Below are 25,012 nucleotides of genomic sequence, written 5' to 3'. Positions count from 1 at the left end.
ATCGATTTATCTCCCTTCCCAATGCTCGACGGAAATCGCAAAATAGCGTGACGCGAGGGGAAACGCGCAGGGACATGTTACATTCACCCCGAACGACGACGCGACGACGGGGAAAACCGACGCCGTCAGCTGTTTCTCTCGTTCGTTGAGAAAATCAATCGTCTCTTTCGTCACGTGCAATTATTATACGCACTTGTACCTTCCGCATTTCCGTAAATTAAATTTATCATCGCGCTACAAAAAAAAAAACTACATCTCGTCGGACTAATCGATAGCTCGTAAAAGCCTAGTTCATAAAAAGAACAGAAACAGAACATAATTTTGCTTCACCGTGAAAATTATACACAAACCTGACACGCCTTAAATGCTCATTTTCATATCATGAATATTCCATTCGAACATTCCGTTCGCGGTAGGTATTTTGCGCGAATACTCGAGAGAATTCTTGAATTTCTATTCTGTGGATTTAATTCGTCTGCATCGCTCGGAGAAATTTGCTCGCACAAATGCGTGCGTAACGGCGCAGAGATTATGAAATGTAGCGTCTGGTGTGTGTAAATATGTAAATATGTAAATATATATATATATATATATACATATATATATATATATATATGTATATACGTATACATCTATCTATCTATCTCGCGACTTTTTCAGAGGAGAGGAGCGAAGAAGGCGGGAAAGCGCGCGCGAGGAGAGATAAGCATTCATTAACGCTTGCGCAAGTTATTTATACTGTTACGTGCGCGCAACGCTCATGTTTATCTGCACGCTCGGTCGGCGGACTTTACGATGCACGCGCGGGATCCGCGCGTCTATCTTTTTTCTCCTCCGTCGTTCTCGCTTTCATTCCTTTTATCACCACGTGCAGATAGACGACGTCCGTGTGAGCCGACACACTTCGACGTCACCTTGAAAAGACAGATTTCCGTTTGCAGGTTACAATGTGCCTTTGAAGTGACAAATGGTAATATGTTATATCGATAAAGAAAAAAACTTATTAAAGAGAACGTTAGTAAAGAGATTCGCTGAGTTCTTTGAAACACACCCAAGTAGATAACACAATTTCTCTTTTCTTTTCAAGGACAAACTGCGTCAATTTCTATATCTCGGAACTGATGATTTCTAACGACCGATAAGTCATTAGATTTCGTTTTTTCGCGCGTTCAATAAAAATTGAAGAGCACTCGTCTCACGTTCGATGTTTCTAAAAACACCGAAGTATTCCCGCGTGTTCGTTACGCCAATGTTTGCGAGAGATACCGATTGCGCATATAATCGCTGTTGTGTAAATAAAACGGAGAATCTTATCTACGTACTTGTCTTGCTGAACTTGCATTCAAAAGCGCTAAGATGCAATTGCGCGCGATCGTGTTTATTACTCGATCGTTTGTAAAATAAATTTCGCTATCTAGCGTTCTTCTGAGATCGCAAGAATATTGTGAACAAGTGCTTTTGTGTGGCTATTTTCTGCTAGGCATAAAAAAAAAAGAAACATATTTTAGAAATATCACACTGATTTGACATTTTTCTAGATTTTTCTAAGCTCTCGCTGCTCTTTTTCTCTTTTCAGACACAATATAAATAAATAAAATTCAGATTCAAAAAAGAATCCTAAAAAGGGCCTTCTACAATAAGATATTAGTAATAAATCAGAATTCAGAAGCAAGAAATTGACTAATCACAATCGATTATTCTTCTGTGATTTGACTGTGATTAGTCAATTTCTTGCTTCTGACTTCTGATTTATTACTAATATCTAATTGTAGAAGGCCCTTAATAGAAGGAAACACATAAGAGAAAGAAAAGAGAGGGATAGCGTTGCGAATGGAGGGGATTGGCAACATACTCGATGTAGATAGCCTGTGGAATAAAGATAAATGTGCAAAACGAGTCTATCTGGTTTCTTTTATCTGTTTGAACCCAGTATAGAAAATCGTATTATTCTTTTTTTTTCAACATTTTTGTTCTAATCATCGGAATTTTAGACCTGGAAAGAAAAATACCAAAACGAAACATCGTTTCGAACTATACGCGGTGTGATAAAAAAATAAGGTGACTTTTCATTTTTTTAAAAAAATATTCATTTATTTATCCAAAATTATTTTATCCCCTTCAAAATAATCCCCCTCTGATGCAATGCACTTGTGCCAGCGCTTTTTCCAGTCGTCAAAACACTTCTGAAATGCACTTTTGGGTATTGCCTTGAGTTCCTCCAGCGATGCAGCCTTAATCTCCTCAATCGTCGCAAATCTTCGTCCTTTCATGGGCCCAACCATATACCCATGATTCGTCACCAGTTATAACCCTTTTGAGCAGATCAGGATCATCATTGACGTCGTTCAACATGTCTTGGGCGATGTTCATGCGATGCTGCTTCTGATCAAAATTAAGCAGTTTTGGAAAACGAATTTCGCTGACACACGTGTCATACCCAAAACATCCGTTAAAATTGATTGGCATGAGCCAAACGATATGTTAAGATCATCAGCTACTTCTCTAATCGTGATTCGACGATTTTTCAACGCAATTTCTTTCACTTACAGAGTACAAATAGAATGTTCGTTTTTTTCCGCCATATGCTTTAGTGAATAACATCCAAGTTTAAATTGCAACTGACAGAATTCAACGAACAGATATTGAAGGTCAACAACAGTAATTTTAACAATACAAAGTAAGTACAAACTTACAAAACAGTTACTATTTTGCAGTTACTTGTTGGGATCAGAGATACCAGTTTTGAGACGTTTGCAACAGCACGTGGAGAGGATGCGCACAATATCAGCAAGCATTTACTTGCTGCTTTGTGAGAATCTCTTCTACCGCTACAGCATGCTGTAAGCGTCTTAAAACTGGAAACACTGATTGGGATCTCTTAAGCTAGCGTTCTTCAAATTGCACAAAAATCCGAAAGAAACGTAAAGATATCTAAAACATATTTAAATTAGATTTGTGCTATCTGAGCTGATGCTACCTTGATAGTTTTCTTTTTTTATACACTTCTTTATATACAAAAATATATATAATTTTATAATATATATACAATTTTTTACTTTAGTATCATTTTTTTTAAGAGAACACGGAAAAAATTTTTAAATAAGAAACAGATCCCAGGTATGTAACAATTGTTACTCCTGTAACGTCATCACTATCAAATTTAAGCATCAAAATAATTGTTTTTATCGTTATACGTTCTTATTTCCACAGAAAGTGCACAAAACTATTGTCAAGATTTCAAGTTCTAATTTGCAGCAAGTTTGTTCGTGTTCTTAAATTTTGTTTGTATTTTATTTCGTTTTCCTTTTTCCTTTTTACCAAAGTAAGCACGTGGAAGATTTTAATAGTTCTCGTAACGACCGACGCGTCGTCCATTGTTGGATTTCAACTCAGGGTAGGGTAGGTTAAAAAAAATAAAATAAAATGTTGAAATTTATATTTTATATACTATTTATAATATGTACGTTATATATATATTTTATAATATATATATTTATATATATTTTAATAAATTATGACAATAAAAAAAACTTATCTATTGTTTTTTATTTAAAGCAAAAATAATAAAATAGTGTAATAAATTAACTTAGATGCGTATATATGTGTGTGGTGTGTGTGTGTAACACTGGACGCCATGTTGGAATTTACTTCCATTTTACCAACGCGCTATTTCAGAGAGCGCCACAAATGTTGGTACCACTGGGTCCCATAGAATTTATATGGCAGTTTGGTAGCCCTGACTCCAATCACAAATGCTCAGACAAGGATAGATATGACAAATATACCTATTTCTATCTTTCGAGTGACCGACTGCTTAACGTTGAGTGAACGTTCCAGTACGTGGAATTGACCAATTACAGAGTCAAATCAGCCAATCGACCAACGTGATTGATCAGTTCCACGAGACCTGCGACTTGAGTTTCATGGAAAACGGCCTTTGAGTTCCACTTTTGTGAAAATACGGCTAAAACTAGCGGTTAAAACCGTTAAAAAGCTACAATGGCGTGAACTCTCAGATTTCTTTCTGCTACAAGTCGTGCAGTACGGCCACTTAACAAAATATTTTACTTGCTTCTAAATTTACTAATCGAAGATCGCTGTGCTTAAGAAAGTATTTTCTTTGTCATTTAAGTTCAATTTGATTAACATTAAGTGTTTTTTGTCTTTCTGGTTTATATACTCTTTTAGCTTTTTGCGAAATCAAGAGGTAATAAGTGCTTGCGGTAAGTTCACGCCCAACGAAGTGGATTTATTTGATAATGAGATATTCACCGCCCACTATGGTAAGTTTAATCCACTAAAACCGTTTTTTAACAAACTCATTCTTACAGAATAACTTTTATAAGGTAAATTTAGTTTTTAATTTTTGTTTTGTATATTTTACTTCTTATTTTTGTGTTTTTTTTTTGTAATCAGTTTTATCTATACTATTAAATATTTATATTACTATTTATTATAATAAAAATGTTCTATAAAAAATGTTTTTTTCAATATTTTTTAAATCAAAAGTTTTAATGTTCAAACAATAAAGATTTAAACAAACCTAACCTATAAACCTAATCTCAACTAGAAACACTGGTTTTAAATGTTTGGATGTTCACAAAAAGTTAATACATAACCACACAATATTTTGTGAATACAACTAGTCGCAAAATATCGAAACACTTGCAGGAAAAACGGAGTATAAAAAATAAAGAAGTGTATGCACATACATACATAGGAAACATATCTACTCCTACTTTGTGATGTAAATTTAAATAAAGGAAACAAGCGTAGAGCTTATACCAGCCGCGCGAGACAATTTGCAAAGTAAATTCAGACCAGACGCGTAAATACAACCGCCGCGGCGACCTTCCTCGACGCGATTTTCAATTTCGCACGACGTCGTCGTCGCCATGAACAAGATGTGAGATAATAACAAGCAAGAAAATGCGGGAGACAAATTGCCGTGACTTTGCGCGTTAAGTAACGCACGAAAAACCATAGGGAAAGAAATAATGTTGCGAAGACGAACGATTTTAATCGTTCGATGCATATTCGCGATACGGTTTGAATTTCCATTGAATATCGACGATAAGCGAGTTTCTTGAACGGGTCGAGGTCACAGTCAGTCGGATGTAGCAATTCTACGTGCGTGTAAAGAATACGAAACGCTCGATTAACCGCACGGTAAAGATCGTATACAAAAAAACAAAATGTCTTTTCCTATTTCCCGCGACGTGCCGATCCACTTTGCGCGCTGTGCTAAAAGCAAAACGCTGTTAAATCGCTCGTAAAACAAAAAAAATGTTGTTAGAAAAAAAAAATGTTAACTCTTTGTGGACTTACACGAGTCTTTCCCCCTTTCCTCATCGCGATCATGCGTCCCGTTGCTCTGCGTATCGCGCGAGCAAATTAGCGCTTGCATTCCTACGCTTTCTGCACCCGCCGCGTGATTACCGTGATTTCTACGTGACGTAATTCCACTCGCCGCAGACGGAAACCGACGGGTATACATAAAGAAAAGAAAGAGGGACAGAGAAAAAAACAGGAATACAGACGCGGTGAGAAGAAAGAGCGGAGGTGCGATCGAGACGGAACGAGTTTCGCGCACGTGTGCACTTTCCTCGACGTGTGTGTGTGTGTGTGTCCGCTCGCTGTGTCAGCCAATGCATCATTTAGATAGCCTACGTGTAACCGAGGGACGAGAGAGAAAGATACGCCTTGGCATAACGGCCGTGTCTATCGGGTGACGCAGAAATGATCCACGTAGACACGTCGTCGTCATCGGCTCACGCTCGTGGGAACAATACGATCGCTCGCCGGTAATTTATCACGCATTTGCATCACGTCGACTCTAGAAGGATCGTAAATCACATCACGCGGACACTGTAAAATGATACTCGCTCGGCGAGTTTCCTCGGGGAAAGCCTCGACGATTAGGTAACGAAAAGCGCGCGGCCTTGGTCGCGAAGATGATCTATTCACTTCTGGATCGTTAAGCACTTCGTGCGTATATATCGCGTAGAATATAAAGACAGATAATGTGGAATATTTCCAGAGTGTAGAGAATACAACAACCCCCACGCTTGATTTGTAATCGAATACGGCCAATTTGTTCTTGTAATTTAATTTTGTACAATGCTGTTCAAATAAATTTCTTTCAAAAATTTGATGTAATTTTACAGATAGATATCAAATAATAAAATCCATCCATAAAATATGCCGTTATTAACTTTCGTACATTAACTTTCCGCCAGTGATGCGAAGGAATTTTGAGACACTCGATTTTAATCCGCAAAAATTAAGTAAAATACAAATCTGTTTTCTACTGATGATTTTATAGTTAATTACCGTTTCTCCGTTTCTCCCGCGATCGTTATCTACGCTGTTCGGCGCAAACATGTCAACACGATATATTCTCTCTCTTTCTCGTAACTTTAACTCTCTCGCGAATTTAATTCTTATAAATTATGGCTTTTAATTCTTATAAATTATGGCTTTTACCTCACGTTCACGTTTGGTGTGTAACATTTAATTACAACATCGATACTATAAACGTGAGAAATGCTCACCGATTCTATACAATCTACCGCACATTAGAGATGCAAAAATTTACCGCGATTTGCCAAGTTTCGTACGAAAAAGGTTGGCGTCCGAAATACGGGGCGAAGCGAGCAATAAAGCGCGACGACGAACAGAAAGCGCGTGCAAACTTTCGTTTTCGTCGTCTTATTGCCGCACGTAACCCAGAAATGAGTGGCGCGCGAAAGGAAGTGTCGACTACGACGTACGCGGCGATGTGCGATTGTAATTTCAATGGAGGCGACCCGCATGACTTCGCGTCATCGCAAGCCATCGCAAAGCGAACGAGGAAAGAGTGAGTGTGTGTGTGAGAGAGAGAGAGAGAGAGAGAGTTTTGTTTCGCCGCGACTGCCACTTTGAATGAACTGTGTCACATGCGTTTACGGTGAGGAAACTAGTTCCACGAACACCGACGAATTGCCGACCACAAGGTGGCCTATAGAAAGCCGCGAGCTTGCTCTCTCGACAAATGTCACTAACCTTATAACGCTCCCCTCCACCCCTCCCCCAATCGTTCTCTCTTTTCTCCTCGTTTCCACTCATCAACGCCAACACCTGCTTGCTACCCGATGACCTCGGAACTCGTGTTAATATCCGCCGCGAATGACGTCTCGCGCGCGCAACTTCGATAAGTGGTTCTATATTTGTCCCTGTCGCGCGGTTGTGACTCGAGCAAAGACGAAATGTCGTCATTAAATGGCAAATTTATAATATCTCACATCCGAGACGAAATCTCGTCTTGCCATTCGGAAGAGCGCACGTTTTCAATTCCTCGGAATTTTTTTAGCGCTTTATTAATTTACATTTTACATTATCTTGTAGATAATGTAAAAAGTATTTTTGTACGCCGCGCGCACGTTCTGTGTATAAATAGGTAATGTTTTTTTTTTTTTTTTTTTTTTTAAGTAAATAAGTCGACAGTAAACGTTTAAGTACCGATAACTTAATTTCCAGAGATAACATATATGAAGTTCGATAAGATATAGAGTTCGGAAATTTTATCACGATTGCTTATTCATACAGCGCTTCTGTTTAGTCACGCGCTCAATTATGCAAATGTTATTCACACACACACACACACACAGAGGCAAATAAAAATCTAGTACTGACCTTAAAAGATATTTACTTTAGCGTGCACATCTCAACAAATATAACGTTTTAATATTTCACGTGTATTTGTCACTGCTTTACGTAGTTTCATAGGGGACAGGTATAAATTTATCTTTGGCTCTTTTGTTACCATATATGTCAAACACAAAAAAATCGTTGTAACTAAAATAAATATCGCTATCCGTGATTAAGTACTTTCGCGAGAAAGAACATTTTTTAACGCGCAAATACGCCCCGATCGCGAATCGTCGGAGACTAGAATTTGCGCGCCACGCGAAAAGCAAGCAAGGGAATACACGAACGAAATCAGCAGTCAGAAGCTTCGACGTCTGCAAAATTGTTCGTGCGGAAAGCACAAGACGTGCCAAAACGCGTTCTCGTGCTCTCTCCGGCGCGGCCGCGCTCTATTTTCGGCCGGGACGTACGAACGAAAACGAGACTGCTCGGTGTGAATATTATATCGGCGTTGTGACATGTAAATCGCAGGCGTATTGAAAAATTTCGCGACGAAGTTATCGAATTTTTAGAAGGTAACATCGACTCGGTGAGAGAGAAAGAGAGAAAGAGAGAGAGAGAGAGAGAGAGAGAGAAAGAAATAGAAATTTCAAAGGAAACATCTGTTGGCGCATAAAAACGATCGTTTGATTGTTTGCATCAACAACTTTGATGGTTTCCTGGCAGGGGAAAACTTTCCCTTCCGAGAAGCGAAATATTCAAGAACTTCTATTTTGCACATCGTACTATATTATTATCTTTCCGATAAGAAAAGCCGCAAGTTATCGCAATGTAAGTCAGATTTAGCGAGAAGATAGAGAGAGAGAGAAAGAGATAAAAATTGATTATTTCCTTTATACAAAAGCGGCGGATAGTCACTCTAAAGGGAGGGAGGAAAGGGGAGAGAGGTCTTCAATGTACAATCAGAAGTGTCTCCGGTCGTCGTTCTCCGTCGAGTTGATGATCATTATGTCTCTTCTTTCAGAGTCCTCGTTCGCTAGGATGCATGTCTGCCGTGCGGTTCGTCTAACCGATGATTTCTCGTCAATTACTGGGTAGCTGAACATCATAACCCGGTCCGCGCAATCAGAGAGACGGTAGTAATTTCAAGACGCAAGTAATTTCCCGAAGAATATGTCGGTCGTTATTTCGATGAATAAGGTAATGCGACTTGGTCTCTCCGGCTACATCCCGAATCTCTCTTGTAGTTCAAAAGAAGTTTGTGAATTTCGATCTTCCTCTTTTCTCTTGTTGACAAGTTTTTCCGCTGACTGTTTTTATCTTCTCTTTTTTCTTTCTCGCTCTCTTCTTTGTGTATATCGATCTTTTTATTATTCAAATATCGGAAATTTCTCGTATCTCCGATAGAGGGTTTAACTTTCTTGAGACAACACTTGAGACATATATACATATACATACACACACATATATACATATATATATATATATACAATATATATCTTACTGTGTTTATGAGTGTGCGGTAAGTACGGCATGAAATAGTGACCACTACACGGTGAATGCCCCTTGTAAATTGCCGCAGCTGGCTCGCTCGAAAATTATTTACGCGCTCTGCCTACAGTCGGGAGAAAAGAGAAAGAGAGGAAGATTCTCTCGAGTCGCTTTAATCCGAGGAAGTTTCACGTCGAGAAATAATGTTTTACGATCGTTTTCGAACGGCACTGTACGCAGAAGAAAGACTGGGAAATGAAAGACTGCGTTTATATTACGCAAACTCGAGGGTGCATGTTTGCGCGTGGTACATTTGTGTGTGTGTGCGTGTGTGTGTATGTGTGCGCGCACGTTGCATCGCCGACATCGAAGCGAAAAGCTTAAAGAGCGATCAATAAATCCGTGAGGGAAACCCAGCCACGAAAGGTCGAATGCTCGCGCGAGGGAGCGGCTTCCGAGGGTCGGTACGGTTGATCGATTTGAGGGTGCTTTTCGACATACTCGGAATAATGGCTCGACGGGTGAATTCAAATTGGATAATTCGACCACGCGCGTGTCTACTCTCCGATTCCGAATTGCTGACAGTTGTCAGCACTCTTAAGCTAACGTAATAAAGAACGTAAAAAAAAAAAAAATGGATTACGATGAATATTGTCTGATGATGAGATCATCTTGATATCTCATCATCGCGCACCATCGTTGACAGAATTAAGAGATAACACACTCTGGTTTATCAAATACGTATGAAAGAATTACATATGTATTTATCAAACATATATATATATATATATAAAATATGTAAAAGAAGTTCAGACGATGTTAGTCGTACCGCGTATCTTACTTTTTACAACATACATCATTGATCGGAAAAATACAGAACCTAAAAAGATAAAAAACAAAATAATAACGAGATCTCGTTGGTTATCAGCTGACTGATTGGGGTCGGATCACCGGGGGGTGGAGTAAGCCTCGCCCCGTCTGTGTGTAAGATCGCTGAGCAAAAGGGCTCTCCCCAAGTTGGTGACGCAAATGTTCACCGGGCACGGGGTTCTTAACTATCGCACATGCATAAGTTAGGTCGTAGTCATACCAGCTGGGCTGTAGGCGGTGCGCGAATACAAGAAACTACACTGATGCTTGGCAAACGCCCGGGTTATGTTGGGCCGAGCTTTACATTGTCAGGCTCAACTTTTCTCTTCCGAGCAGATAGGACGATCAGGAAGCTCCTTCTTTTCTATAGAAGATTTCTATAAAAGGTTTTTAAAAAGAAGCACAATAGATTCAGTCAGCGTGTCTCATAGGCGGAGATCTTCGCTGAGAAACGTCTGTCTTTCTCTCTCTCACTCCACTTATTATTATTCAAGATAGAAAACACGAAGGTGAAGTTTTAATAAGATCTTTCTCGTGTGCGGAGCGGAATTTCAACATTCGGAACGTCTTTTTACACGGGAACAATTTCGGGGACGTTCTCGAGAGGAGGAAAATTGACCTAGAAGGGCTGAATAGAACGACGATATTTCGAGACGCGGTAACAGTAACCTGAGCAGACTGCACTTATATCAAATACGCAAGCTCGTGTAACAAGAAGTTGAATTTCTTGAACAAGTTGTACGAACGCTCCGTAACAAAGTTGAGTTGTGACATGTAACAAAGTTGAGATACAAACGATTATATGCACATGTTTTCCTTTCTCTACTAAATATTATATACACATAACTCTAGAAAGAGAAAGAGAAAGAGAAAAAACAGAAAATAGTAAAGAATATTCTTCACAAAAAACTGTAATACGTATGAAATAAAAACGAGTCGTCATCGCCACAAATGTAACAATTCTCTATTGAAATTTATGAGAAATAACAAAATGAAGAATAATCATCTGAAAACGAGAACAGATAAACAGACTCTCATTTTTTGACAAAATTACAATAATTGTAAAATGAGAAAAAAACTTCTCTCGCTACCGCGATTAAAAACTAACTATCTTTATTAATAATTGATCTTCCACTAATGGAACTTGCCGGAATAAACCGGCGGAAAATTTATAACCAGAAACACACAAAACCCAGATAATATCTTTGTTCTGTAATAAAACTGTAGTTGTGTGTGAAATTTGTAATTCAATGAGATCTCTACTAACCGTGAATAAACAAGCACACACTTCTTCATTAGTAATTCAATGAAATTTACAGATATTAATAAGCTCCGGTAAAAAATAATCTAACAGAAGTACACGAAAAAAGTTTTTTTTTTTTTTTATAATGAAGAGAACGGAATAATATATAAAGGAGACATTGTAGAAATTGTGAAAGTTGGCGTTGTTACGATTAACGATACATCCGAAAAATCCGATTATTGAAAAACGGTGTCTAGAGTCATCTGAAAAAAAAAAAAAAAAGATAATAAAGATACTTCCTCATTCTTGCTTCCTGGGGTTTTGCTCCAGATTACTTTGGAACGGAGTCAACGCGCGCTATGCGTGTTTTATTCAGATGCGAGCGAGAGAGAAAGATGGAAAGAGAGAGAGACGCGCGTATTCTTCTCTCGCCGTTTGAAATATAATTAGCGGTGGGAAAGGCAAAAGACGACGGTACGGTAAATCACTCGCCGCAGCGCGAGCAAAGATCAAGGGAAGAAGAACGACAAACGGCCGGGTTACCGAACTCGTTCGAAAATTACATCGCGCGGAAATTACAGACAGAGTTTTAGTTCTCTCTCTCTGGCAGCTTCCAACTATCGATCGTAGACGCGAACGCGACAGAAAGCGGACTTCAAAAATAGCCGAGCGTGTATTAACCACGTCGAACTGGTTTACGACATCATGCGGAACCAAAGTAGACTTCCAGAGAGTCATTCTATATATCGGATATCAGATAAAGATTTAAAATCCTAGACAAAAAAGATATCGGAAAAACTTGAAAATTTTCCCGAAGCAAATATCTCTTTGTAAAGAAACATCTTATATCGATGATGCATCGGAAAAGATAAACATAGAAAAGATAAACATAGAAAAAAAAAAATAATGAAAAGGGGATAGTGCTATCAAATGCCATTTGCATCAGATAGTTTAATAGGCAATTGTACATAAATATTTTTCTTCGCCGATGATTATTTAAGTGACACACCGTTATTACGTTCACATTGCATTAAACAACTCTATTGAAACAAATTGTATTTTTCTCGTTATCCGAGTATTAAATGCACAAACAAGCGTAATGTTACGAAACATGTATTTTTTTTCCCGCAAGACGCGGATATCATATATCGTATGTATTTTACGCACTATCGAGAGATTGAATTGTGTCAACTCTTTCCAATGAGGCAACGAATGTCGTAAGACTCGATAACCTTAATGCGCGCAAAATTTTGCGCTCATTATCATTATCGTCGTTATCATTATTGGAAACAGCGTGACGTCAAAACAAGCGGATTCGACGAAATATCGCCGCCGCCGCCGCCGCCGCCGCGTCGAGACTACATAATCGAGATTTCCCACTTTCGCAAGCGCGTGTTCCCCCCCTTCTTTTGCATCATCGGCACGCTATTTCTCGTTTCCATAAACAAACCGCCATTTATAACTCCTACGCGGGACAGAACCGCGATTCTCTTTTGTCTCCGTCTGCAAATAAACCAGTCGTCTTCTCCGCCCGTCTCTCCCTCTTGTGCGCGCATCTCCCCTTGCCTTTCCTCACCTCGCGAGATTTCCGTAAACATGCACTTGGCGCTCGTCCAGTCGCAGCATAGAACGCATTATGCGAGAAATTGCAACGAAGTAACGAGGCACTGTGTTCGCTTTCCGTCTCCACGCGGGGGGGAAGAAGGAAAAAAAAAAAAGAATTAATCGAGACCGCCTTCGTTTCCGCACGGCCGATAGAGAGATTCATTGTGTGCAGATGTACGACGTACGAATGTTTATTCCCGTGCTGTGTTGTTATTCGTTTATCAATGCGGAAAGGAAACCTGCGTTCGAATTGTTTATGATATCAAAAGGGAACGAGCACCTCGAGTATTTGCAAGTCAGAGTGAATTCATCGCGCGTTAAAAACACACACGCGAACCATCCGCCGGCACAAAGATGCGAAACGATCGCGCAAATAGAACGTGTAATTTTTTTTATTTTTTTTTTATTTCGGAAATTATTGCGCGAAAGAATATGTTGGAATAACATTCACTCGTATCAGGAAAAGCGCGTCGTTGCGACGGTGAAACAATATTTTGGAGAGAGGTGGAGGAGTAACGCAAACGTTGAGCACAATTCTGCGAATTGTTGCGGGAAAATAGCTTGTTGTCTCCATTGTTTAACGTCAAATATTTGCTTTCATATTCGCCGCGTGCGTATTTTTAACGCATATGTCTTGAACGGAATTTAATACGCGGTTTCGTACACACACACACACGCGCGCGCGAAAAAAATAAAATGTTCTTGATTCACATACGAAATTTCGTGTAGAATAATTGAAATTAAACAGCTGATAAATTTCAACGCGTGTTTATTTACAGCATCGACAAAATTAATTGACGTTGTAAATTGCCGGTTGTCTCTATTTCGGCGTGCGGGTTGTACGAAAATATCGCGTCGCTATCAAAACGTCAAAAGTAATGTTTATGCATAACAAGTGGGACACGCCAAGACGTACGTCCAAATCGCGAATTAAGACGTGCCGAAACACAAGAATGACGTGGTAAATTCCTTATTACCCTTCGCGACTCTCTCGCGTCTTTTGGCTACGCAAATCACTTGCGTAAGAACATACACAACAAGCACTCAAAATAGACGCGATTCGCACGGAACAATCAAGAAGGAGGAAGAGGAGGTCATCGGGTTGATGAACGTTTCTCTCCAAGAATTTCTCGCTCTTCAGATTTCAAAAGACAAATTTAAAGACTTAAGCTCGCGCTCGAGAAAATCACACTTCAAAATTTATAAAAAAATTTCAATACTGTAAAATTCACCGTATAAATGCAGCGAGATATGTTATTTAAATTTATGACAACTTTGATCTCTTCTCTTCGTGTATTTCCGTTCTGCCGCGGCGGGCACGTCTCACTTATATTGCAGTTCTCGAAATAGCGATTATCGTGCGCACGCTCCGAAATAAACCGCGTGCGAAGGCAGAATTTGAAAAAAAAAAGAAAAAAAACAAGTCGATAGCGCGCGGATGAACTACGCGAATAAAATACTTGCTTTTCGCTTAACGAACCGTTTCTCGCACTCGAGGGTAAACGCTCTTTCACAAGATGAACTCGAGGTCGTCGATAAGACGACGACGACGACAACGACGTCGTCGCCGACAACGGCGGCGGCTCTTTCTCTCGCCTCGAGAAGTTGGCGCATTTTCACACACACACACACACACACACATACGCACACACATGACCTGAATATGACACAAAAGTGTCGTGAAAATAATTCGCGAATTACGAGAATTCACACGCGGAAATCTCACACGGGAAATCTCATTGCATAAGTGTAGATAAATGTGCAGTTCAAAACAATGAAACGTTTGAGATGCATCGCTTCGCTCTTCGGACAGAGATACGAGCGGTATAAACACGTCGCGGCGCAAGAAGAAAAACAAGATACGCGAATTACAATAAACATTCTCGCTTCGTCAATATACTGACGTACTTTCCGAATGTAAACGTACAATTCGCGGCGTCAGCTTTGTTCGGCGCGTGTAACTTTCGACACGTGGAACAAGATTTCAATGCAAACATCGCATGAATATTTCTTTAGCGCGTTCGAATGATTAATAGAAGCGATAATGACACAGAGAGTCGTAAATATGACGAACGCACACAAGCATACACACAATGACCTTTCGTTGAATGACGACAACAAAGTGCTGAGTATTTTGTAATTAATATAAATGTTAAATGTGGTATAAATTTCATTTCCTGTTTAACGTTTCAATGATATTGTTTCGCAATCAAAAAGTTAAATAAGTACGTAACACACACACACAATTCTACATTTTGCAAAACATAATTTAGAGATCATCCGTCTCTTTTGTTATTAACGATCGTGAAATTCATCATCGAAACGATGATGCGCCAGAGAGAGAAAGAGTATTTTCCAAACACGTGAACGCGTATAAATTTGTTTTTACCTGAGGCGCATGCAGTGCGCACACGCGATTGGAATCGTTAGGTGAAAATGATTGAGGAGACACACACCGACGGAACGGGGATAATAAATGTCTCTTTCTCCCGCTCTCTCACGTGATACTCCGCGAATGCGGGATTACTTCGCCCCCGTTTACACGCGTCCGAAGCCAGCTGGGATCGTCGCCAACTCTCCGCGACGAAGAGAGAGAGAGAGAGAGAGAGAGAGAGAGAGAGAGAGAGAGAGAGAGAGACAGAGAGAGAGAGAGAAACACGAAGACTCTTCTCCGTCTCTCCGTTCTCTCTTCCACGAATTCCGCGCAATCCGACGTTTTACCTCGCCGCCGTTTTGGCTGGCCGTTGTATAAATCGCGCGCGCTTTTGTCCGCGACCGAGGCCAGGAAAACCACACCAGGCCAATCAATAGCCCAAGCGCGGGGCGAGGCAAATAATAAACGTGGGAGAGAGAATCGACTTCGCGGCGCGCGTTTCAACGCGAATATTCCCCGCGCGGACATTATTAATGAGGTCGTGCTCGGTGCGCGACACAATGCAATTAATATCATCACGTATTATATACACGCGCGCGCGTACACGTGTGTCCGTGTGTGTGTGTATGTAACGCAACGTACCTATATAACAACGAGAGGGGAATTAATCTCGGAAAGTATGTACATACATGCGATACAACGAAGTTATTTCGGTAATTCGAAATATCGTTATCTATAGCCTGTTGTAACGAAGTATTTGTGCACTCGTTATTTATCGCGTTATCGCGGGGATTACATTACTACGTGGGTAAAAGGCAATGTGGGAGGTGGTGGTACTTGACACGCTTATACGTTCGAGAGTACAAAAAAAATAAATTTTCAAGTCGCCGTGTATGTTTTATTTTATTTCTAGTTGATTATATTGACAGAAACAAAGCGAGAGCACACATTACATGCGCGCGCGCGCGCGCGCGAGGACGGGAAAAAAGAGTTATCGATGACTCACACGATGTCATGCCATCTCTCGTTCGTCCGAGCTCTCTGGCGCGTTTCAAACGATTCAGATATTTATCACGTTCTCTACAACGCGTACGATTACACAATGGTCGTTCTCAATCGGGAATAGACGGGATCAATCGCACAATCGACAAATGACTCGCGCACAAACCCGGCGCGCGAGTTGGCCGCGTATTTAACTGATATTTAACTCTTCCGCGCGCGCCGCTGATGTTTTTTTTTTGTTTTCTGTTTTTCAACGTACGTGTTTTTTCTTCTTGTTCCCATTAGTGAGATATGCGCGCGCGTAACAACATCGTGAAATTGCGATAGTAGTCGCGAAATATCTCGACGCGCGCTTTAAACAAAGTGAAATTCGTTTCGCGTATACGATTAAAAAAACAAAAAAAAAAACAAAAAACAAAAAAAACAATCACATTGAAACACGTTTATCCGTGTTCGATCTGTTCACGCGGATCTAAATACGGAGTGTATACACGATGCGTCTGTATGTATGTATTAACAAAGGCGCATTCCCCGCGGCAATCTGTGCACACAGTATTACGTGGCGGTTATCGGGTTTTTTCTATTGGAAAATTCTCCTCTTACGCACCCTTTTGTGAGCGCGATCACGAACTGGTTTCTCGCGCAACTATTTCCGCAATTGCGTCTCGCAGATAACCGGCGCGCGCGCAGATGCACAGCCCAAAGGGTAAAAGAGAAGATACGAAGAATATGCGCGGAGAGAGCGACGGTGACAAACGCGCGCGATAACGATACGCGCGTTGGACTGCCCCTTTTCTCCTCTTGCTCCACCATTTTCTCTTTCTCTCTCTCATTCTCTCTGTATCGCCATTGATAACGCACGTTGTGCGTGTAATACCGATAAGATAAACGCGCGGAATAGTCGCACCGACATTGCTGATTTTTCACGGAGAAGAGCGAATGTGCGGAATGCAAATAAAAAGAGAAAGAGAGAGAGAGAGAGAGAAAAAAAAGAGAAAAGAATGGGAGATATGTATACAGTCACTTCACTCGAGAGAGAGATATATAACATTCTCGACGCGAATACGTCGACCTTCGGACTGAAGTCACGCGTTCGATAACCAGAATGAACTCGCGCGCACTGCGGAAGTGTAGCGGTGGAATATAATTATTATCGGATCACTAGAGTTTACAAGAGCAAATTAATCGCGCGCAAAATAACTCGACTTTTCGCACAATTAATCTCGCAATCGATATGTCTTTTTTTTTGTAAAATCATTTATTTCTTCTGCATAAAGTATGATAAAAAAATTTCAAATAACGTGCTATTATTTGCATTCGCATGAATATTAAACAACTGTGAAAGAGTATATATGAGATGTCTGATATGTGTAATTTTTAATGAGAGGCAGACACACACACACACACACATACTCACGTCTCTCTCTCTTTTTCTCACTTGTAACTGCGCGAGTGGAAATAAGTGTTTCTCAATGTGTTTATTTATTGGCAATGACTGAAATCATCATTGATTAAATCGAAACTGATCTCTTTGTGGTTGATTTATCTATAACAAACAATTTCTTCTCGTCGTAACGCGTTTTTACGACGTAAATGCTTTTTCAAGAGAGCAATTTTACTTTTATCTAAACTCGATCATTTTTAATATACATATACCATAGTAAAATATTCACAAGTTATAAATACTCTTTAATAATATTTTCTTTTTTTAACGATATCGCTCAAGTATCACTTTCAACGAGTCTCTCGGTGTTGTGTTACATTTATTGCCTAGAGAATCCATCCAGCGCGCGGATGGATCATGTAGACGCAATTTTGCGTGCGCAGTCTCTCTCCGATCCGGAGCGCGCTGAATTGCCGGCGAGAAGAGAGAAACCTGAGCTCTCTATTGACCTAGATCGTGGCCTCGGCCGAGTGCAACATCGTCGTTGCAAAATTGTATGGGAGAGGAACAGAATCTCTTTCTCTCATTCTCTTCCTCTCTTTTTCGCTTCTCTTTCACCGCCGTGTCGCGCCATCTCTTTTACCGCTGCTCTCTTTTCTTAACGATTCTCCCGCGTCGTTTTTCCTCACCGTTTCCATCGAGAAAGCTCGAAGAGACCGGCGAAGCCAGTTACCGGAGGAAGATATTTGCGGTTGTGATTCAGCGCTGGCTCTCGAGAGAAACGGGAGAAGGAGCAAAAGGAAGAGAGAGAGAGAGAGAGACGCGGAGGGAGGGGAAGAGCCGCAAATCGAGAAGGAAAACCAACCACAACGACCGATCCGAGTATACAGGGTAGCCGATTTTATCCCTAACAACGGGCTTCTTTTGAAATTCTTCTAGAATTACTGAGTCAATATTGTTTTAGAAATAGTCGTGACAGTCAACATTTAAAATAATGTGGAATATTTCCGCGATAAAAGAATCAAAAACATTCGACAGTTTACGACAGCGGTATGTAATCAATCCGAATATCTTTCTCAACCATAAATTTTGGTAAGACGCTTATATCGAGATTCGTGGAAATCTACAGATGAGATTTTAAAAATAACTTCGACATTCATCGCGCCAGACGCTCCCGACTGTGCGTCATATTGAAAACCATTATCGTTTTCGGTTCACAACACTCAGGTGTACGTCAAAACACGTGTGAAATAAGTAATGGAGTTACTTAGCGAGAACAAATTGCCAAATATCAGCTGATGCGACGGTCGAGAATTCTCTGTCTCCGATTCGGATCGCATGCAGGCATGCGCGTTGTCATCAATCCTGCGCGTTGCGCCCGTCGAAACGTATATACGAACGCTCGTGAGAGGATTTATGCAGGGAACGAGCGAGCGAAATGTTTTCGCTTGCGCGGGCTTCTGCGAGCGAACGAAAATAAACGCGGTGTTTTTTAAGAGCGCAAAGAGAGAAAGAGAGCGAGAAATCGGTATCGGCAGGTTCGAGAGAGTATCGACACGATCGTATCACGCATCGCCGACCTTCGAATATCATAGATGCCATGAGTCATACAACATGTTTTGAGAACTAACGTAATCTTGTTGCCGATTTTATTTTGTCGTTTTTTTGTAAAGAATGACGCGAGAGAAAATAAGAAAAAACTTTGTATGTTTTTTTTAAATAAAGCTATCACGTGAACAAAAGATGATAATCAAGTTCATTAACGTGAATATTCGGCATTTTATTCTTCACGACTAAATTACTGCGAAGGAAGAATAAATAGAAAAATAGATTTAAATTTTATAAAGCGAGTGATAATGAATATTATAATTCGACTTGCCGTCGCGAGATTTCGTAATGTTTTAAAGAAACCGCGATAATATATGAGGTACATTTTCACAAAGAGAAAAATGTTAACATTAAAAAAAAAAAAAAAAAAAAAAAAAAAAATGAAAAGTTTTGCGAGTTACGTACAAGTCTAATAATATAAGTATATTTGTTAACGACGACGGGTCGTGTTTCTCCGGAGTACAAGTACTCTCGAGCATGCGAATGATTTGCAGAAAGAGCATTCCGCCATTCTGTGACGAAAGAATTTGTTGAGTGTCTACTTTGCCGACTTCGCGTCGGTCCGCCGTGTTTCAAGCAAACGCGCGATTTTACCGCGTTTGCTTCTTGTTAAACGAAATGTCTTCGCCGAAGATGTCTTTTCTGTTTTTCGCGCGTCGACTTATTCGGCGAATTTTAATAGTCTCGTGGATCAAGTAAAGTGTAACAACAGCGGCCGAATCGCGGGCTGACCGAACAAACGATGCATTTTATGCATTTACGAGCGAAAACAATTCTATTCTGATATTCGACAATTTGTTTGACAAAGTGTAAAACAAGTTTAAGAATATTTCTCGTTATCTGTTTGGTTTTCTGTTTCTTGTGCGGAGAAACATTTGATTTTTTCAAGTTGCTCGAAAATTAGCGCTCTTGGGTTCGATAAAAATTGCAATAAAAAACTTTTGTAGTAATAATTCCTGCGATAACGTATAATTTATCTCTCATTACATTTTTTTCTTTTTTACATCGTTATCGAGTTTTCTTCCTTGCTCATGTAACTTTTTATCGCCGTTGTGTAGCGAAACGTAACTCCTCCGACAAGGACAACAGAAATTCCATAAATAACAAAGACGCTAAGACACGCACGTTTACGCATCAAAAGATGCAGTTTCTCTTTCTGCGACCATTTAAATTTGAACTCGTAAATTAGAGCAAGATTTTTTTCTGTGATGCATATTTACTCCTTTTTTTTTGTCTTCGCATTTTCTCCGCACTGTTGCGCATCTTCTTTGACAGTCAATCGTATTGTTGTTACATATACCGTATTATTGTAGCTTTATTTATTTATTCGTATGCAATATTTTATGTCTGATCTATTGACTGATTCTTATTACAGATATATATTCAAAAAGGAAACTTTCTGTCTGGATTCTTTCTGTGAAGACGTGTTCAAGAAATCCTGTAAATTCCAATAAAGACCGGATTTCAAGATCACAACCGAGAAAAAAAATTGCCACCTAACCATTGAAAACCAGCAAAAGGTAAGATTTATCTTTCCCGTAGAATAAAAGAGAGATACCAGGATGGCACGTAAACAAACTTTTTTACTTCAAAAATTTTTATCATCAAAAAACTTCCATTACTAAAAAGAATACGCTTTCGCGAGTTTCACCTTCAGTTCGCAAAAACAAAATCACAAAGTAATTGACTTTAAAATCTTAAATGCGTTCAACTATTAATTTTACACGTTCGCTATTTCGACGAAAAGTTGATTATTTATCAAACAAAACGGTAGAACTACGTGTCTAAATTTTCTTCCTGATCACTTCAATGTGTGACCTTGTAAACCACGTTCTTCTATGTTGTTCACGACGTGATAACTATGTATCTGTACTGCGTCTCGTGGAACGTAAACGTGTCGTTACTCGGATCCGAGAATTTTTACCTGATCTATCGTGTCACGATAAGTGACAGGTTATCAAAAATTTAAAAGGCGAGCTTGCGCCACGCGTCATCGGTAGTAGAGAAAATTGAATAACCGTGAGTCGCTTTTATTTTTTATAACAGGTGCAACTCCAATATTTATTTTGGCAAAAGTTAAAGTGCGTGTCGTCACAATTTCAGACCTATTGTAGATGCAATACACTTGGAAAAGTTAAAAACAAGTAATCGCGCGCACGCGAAACTAAAATTCAAGACACAGGATTCGTGCACGCGGCGCGGCGTCGATCGATCGAAAGATCTGCCGGCTCGAAAACGAAAGGTGACTAATTAACCGTGCCCGGTTGAGCGAGTTTCACTCCATTGCTCGCCTATCAAACGTTTTCTCCCATGTTCCGGTTCAGGGTCGCCGAGTATCGTTCCGATCGATTACCGGCCGAGATTCGTTCCGACGGAGAAAGAGAGAGAGATATATATATATATATATTTTACGACCGGAGCCTATCTTAACGATCGACAACCCCTCCCGATTCGAGTTTCTGTTACGCCACGCTCGAGCAAGTGCGGTCAGTGAATTTCTCGAAACAAACTACCGCCGCAAAACGGCTCTCGGACTCTCCCTCGACGTAACCGCGCGCTCTTTATACGCTCGGTACACGAATTGATATTTGAAACGCAAATGTCCCTCTCGACCGGTCGCAGGCTCCCGGTTCCCGCGCTTATCTGACGCTGACCCATTTTTACATCACGTGATGTTCTCTCTCTATTCGAAGAGAGTGCCGAGATATAATATTTCTCTCTCTCTCACTCTCTCACAAAGTGCGCGAAGCACAAAAATTCCGCAATTTGCCAAATATCTAAAATCCACTTCGGAAATCTTCGCGAACCGCGAACTTTGCTCGCTTGTCGCAAGTAAACATAATCGAGCGATCTCGAAGGAGAGATAAGGATGTTTAATATCTGTTAAGAAATATATTTTTTTGAAGCGATTACACGCAGAAATGAGTGTGAAAAAAAGAAAGTTATCTTCGACTTTTATCGAAAAAAAACTTTGGAATATGCTTGTTCACTTGCGCGTGAAACACTCGCGCGCGATAATAAACGGTAATGCAAATTTCACGCGCACCGACCGCGCGCACCGACGTGTGTATCACGGGAATTTCCGCGATAGAGAAGAAAATATATCCGGGTTTCGTCCCGGGCTCGTGCGCCCGGAGTCGAAATATTATTTCGCGGTCGCGCGTATATGCAACAGAGAGATTCCGTTTTAATTGCACGCGGATGACGTATACGAGGAGGGGGGCAACGCGGCGGATTGGCGTAGATCGCGAAATGACGTCGCGTCCGGAACGTTACGCAACCCCCGCAGTCCGCAATGTCGCGCGGACAAAACCTGTTTGCAAACAGGCCTCCGTCTTTCTCTTCCTCTCCCTCGCGCGCGCCTTATTTGCGGTCGAATTATCGAACTCTGAGTCGTGTGAGTAATCGCACATTCGCTAATCTCCTCTATCTACTTTAATGCCATGTACATGGATGACGTAACGTGTAAACAAATTGAGTTTATAAGACTTCGGTGCGATAAACGTGTATAATAAGGTGACCTTGTGCGGGGTTCGCAAATATACGTTTTTATATTTGTACTTATCTCTATCCAACTTTTAATTATTTTCATAGACTTCTATATTTGATCTATCGATAATGAGAGCGTTTCACGTAAAAATCTTTTTCTAAAAATAACTCGCGAGATAAAGGAAGTTATTCCAGATAAAATTATCAAAAATAGCACGACGATAACGAAGAACATTCAGCTAATAGATATTTAAATTATGATAATAAAACACGACTGCGAGGCATTCGGTTTAAAATAACTTCATAGTAAAAAATTGTTATTAAGATTCCCTTTTTTTTTCTTTTTCAAGAAATCTTTGACACTTCGCACGTAATAACTAGGAAAAAAAAAAATGTCACTGTTAATGTATTATGTGTCTTTTTCTGTGTTCCTTTCAACGCGTTTGTCGTCTTCCGACACACTTGTTCTCGATTTAGGGAAAAGAATATTTGCAATAACACACAATTTTCTACGCGTGACTAATGTAAAGTCAACAGCTAATTTCCGCAAAGTCAGTCACGGTACATTACTGTTCGGAAAACCGATACGTATCGAATATCATGAGTTTTTGCTACCAAGTCTCGACATTACATTTAAAATGCAATATACAAGAACCAAGCGCAATTACGCATCGCATTTCAAACGTGACCGAAGTAAGCAAGAGTGTATAAAATTTATTTTCCTTTTTGTTTCGCGTTCAGTGTATCAAAGTTCGATAAAAAACAGGAACAAATGCAAAGAGAATCTCGTCGAAGGTATTTGTTACAGATATTTTACGATTTACGGTCATTTACCTCCGAGCAAGAAACAGTACGCGGTACATTAAAATGCAGCAAGCATGTATAAAGAAGCTCGTCGACGCGTTTTGTAAACCGAACGTGTCGAAATAATTTTCTTTTGTTTTTCCGCGACGACGCCTCGCGCGCCATCGTGATTTACCGATTATTACACATACACTGTGTTTACTCTACGCCGCTCTAATTCCGCGCATCTCAGTTCTCGCGCGCGAGTTAATCGGCGCCGCGGGCGGAACGCGGGCGCTCTATTTTCGAGCCGACATGACAAATTGGTGCCTCGCCGCTGGCCGAACACCTGCAGCACCGCGCATGCATATGCATATGCGCCTCGCCGTTTCTCGATCGCTATAAACCGCCGTGTGTTCGTCTATCATCGTGCGAGTGTGCGAGTGTGCGAGTGTGCGTGTGTGTGTGTGTGTGTGTGTGTGCGTGCGCTCACGCGGCACGATAGTCACGATTCACGCTACCGGCGGCGAATCCGCTCCGAATCCCCGTTGCTCCGTAAATCATCTTCGATGAAGGGCCGGGAGAGAGGGTTCGGCGAATCACGGCCGGTTCCCACAATCGGTCCACTTCCGCGCGATCAGCCGTGAAGGCGCGACGAAATAAAAAAAACAAAAAAGATTAAAACTTTCGCGCGTAAAAGCGAACCGTTATACACGTCCGAGAATAGAATTTTTAAGTCGATATATAAGTACATATAAAATTTTGCAACATTACGCGCTTCGCTAAGTATAACCTGAGAAATTTCCTAATGAAAGATTCAATGTAGTCAATAATTTACACAATAATCAGGCAACGTATAAATTTGTATTTCAAGGAATTTGAAACTTGATTGAACGTTTCATATGTTCAATAATACGAAATATGTTTGTATATACGTTGAGATACGTTGAGTATATTTGAGTACATTTGAATTAAGCGTATTGAGCAGTATGTTTAAAGTTGCTGAGAGTGTGGTTATTCGACTTTCATTCCGGAAGGCGCTATTGCAGCATCATCTCAAGTCTCGAGATTCGTACACTTGAGTTCCCACGCGAACGTCGTCTTCGAAGAACCTACGAGAGGATAACGCCAGTTCGCGGAATTTCAGCGTCTATGTATTCCATGTCTCGACACGCGCTCGCGCGCGCGAAGCCAGTCAACCTTGACGGCCACGATTGCACCTGCGCTTCTCGTCGCGTAGCGACGCATAGATTCTCCCCTCCTCTTCTCTGTTCGCTTATTCTTCTTATTTCGTTATCATTGTTAAAGTCTTTTGACAAGACTTTCTCTACAAGATAAATAAAAATTCCCTCTTTCCTTCACATTCGAGAGGAAACAAGGAAACTATAGTTTCACAAGATCGCAAAACTTACAGAACTAATGCGTTTCCGACTTCTTGACTGCTCCGAAAAGCGCTTCCCGGCACGGGTTGATGATGGTGATGGTGATGGTGATGAGGTTGCGAGGGCGGTTGCTGCTGCTGCTGCTGCTGCTG

At 40.5% G+C, this 25,012-nt stretch overlaps 1 protein-coding gene across 3 annotated transcripts in view; it reads right to left on the bottom strand.

The window, feature by feature from the left end:
- Nucleotides 1–25,012, bottom strand: part of LOC109853673 (lysine-specific demethylase 3A-like) — a 109,910-nt gene that overhangs the window by 28,152 nt on the left and 56,746 nt on the right. The window contains exon 1 of one of the 3 annotated variants that reach the window (XM_020426006.1): nt 24,891–25,006. The exons of the other annotated variants lie outside the window; for them this stretch is intronic. The gene's annotated coding sequence lies outside the window, so the exon portion shown is untranslated. Of the gene's footprint in view, nt 1–24,890; nt 25,007–25,012 lie in introns of those variants that run through there. 3 annotated transcript variants of the gene reach the window in all.

This window comes from Pseudomyrmex gracilis, unplaced genomic scaffold (genome assembly GCF_002006095.1).
Source record: "Pseudomyrmex gracilis isolate BER0280 unplaced genomic scaffold, ASM200609v1 scaffold_53, whole genome shotgun sequence".
Classification (NCBI taxonomy): domain Eukaryota; kingdom Metazoa; phylum Arthropoda; class Insecta; order Hymenoptera; family Formicidae; genus Pseudomyrmex; species Pseudomyrmex gracilis.
The sequence above is the reverse complement of the archived record's forward strand: the minus strand, read 5'-3'. Positions and strand labels throughout refer to the sequence as shown.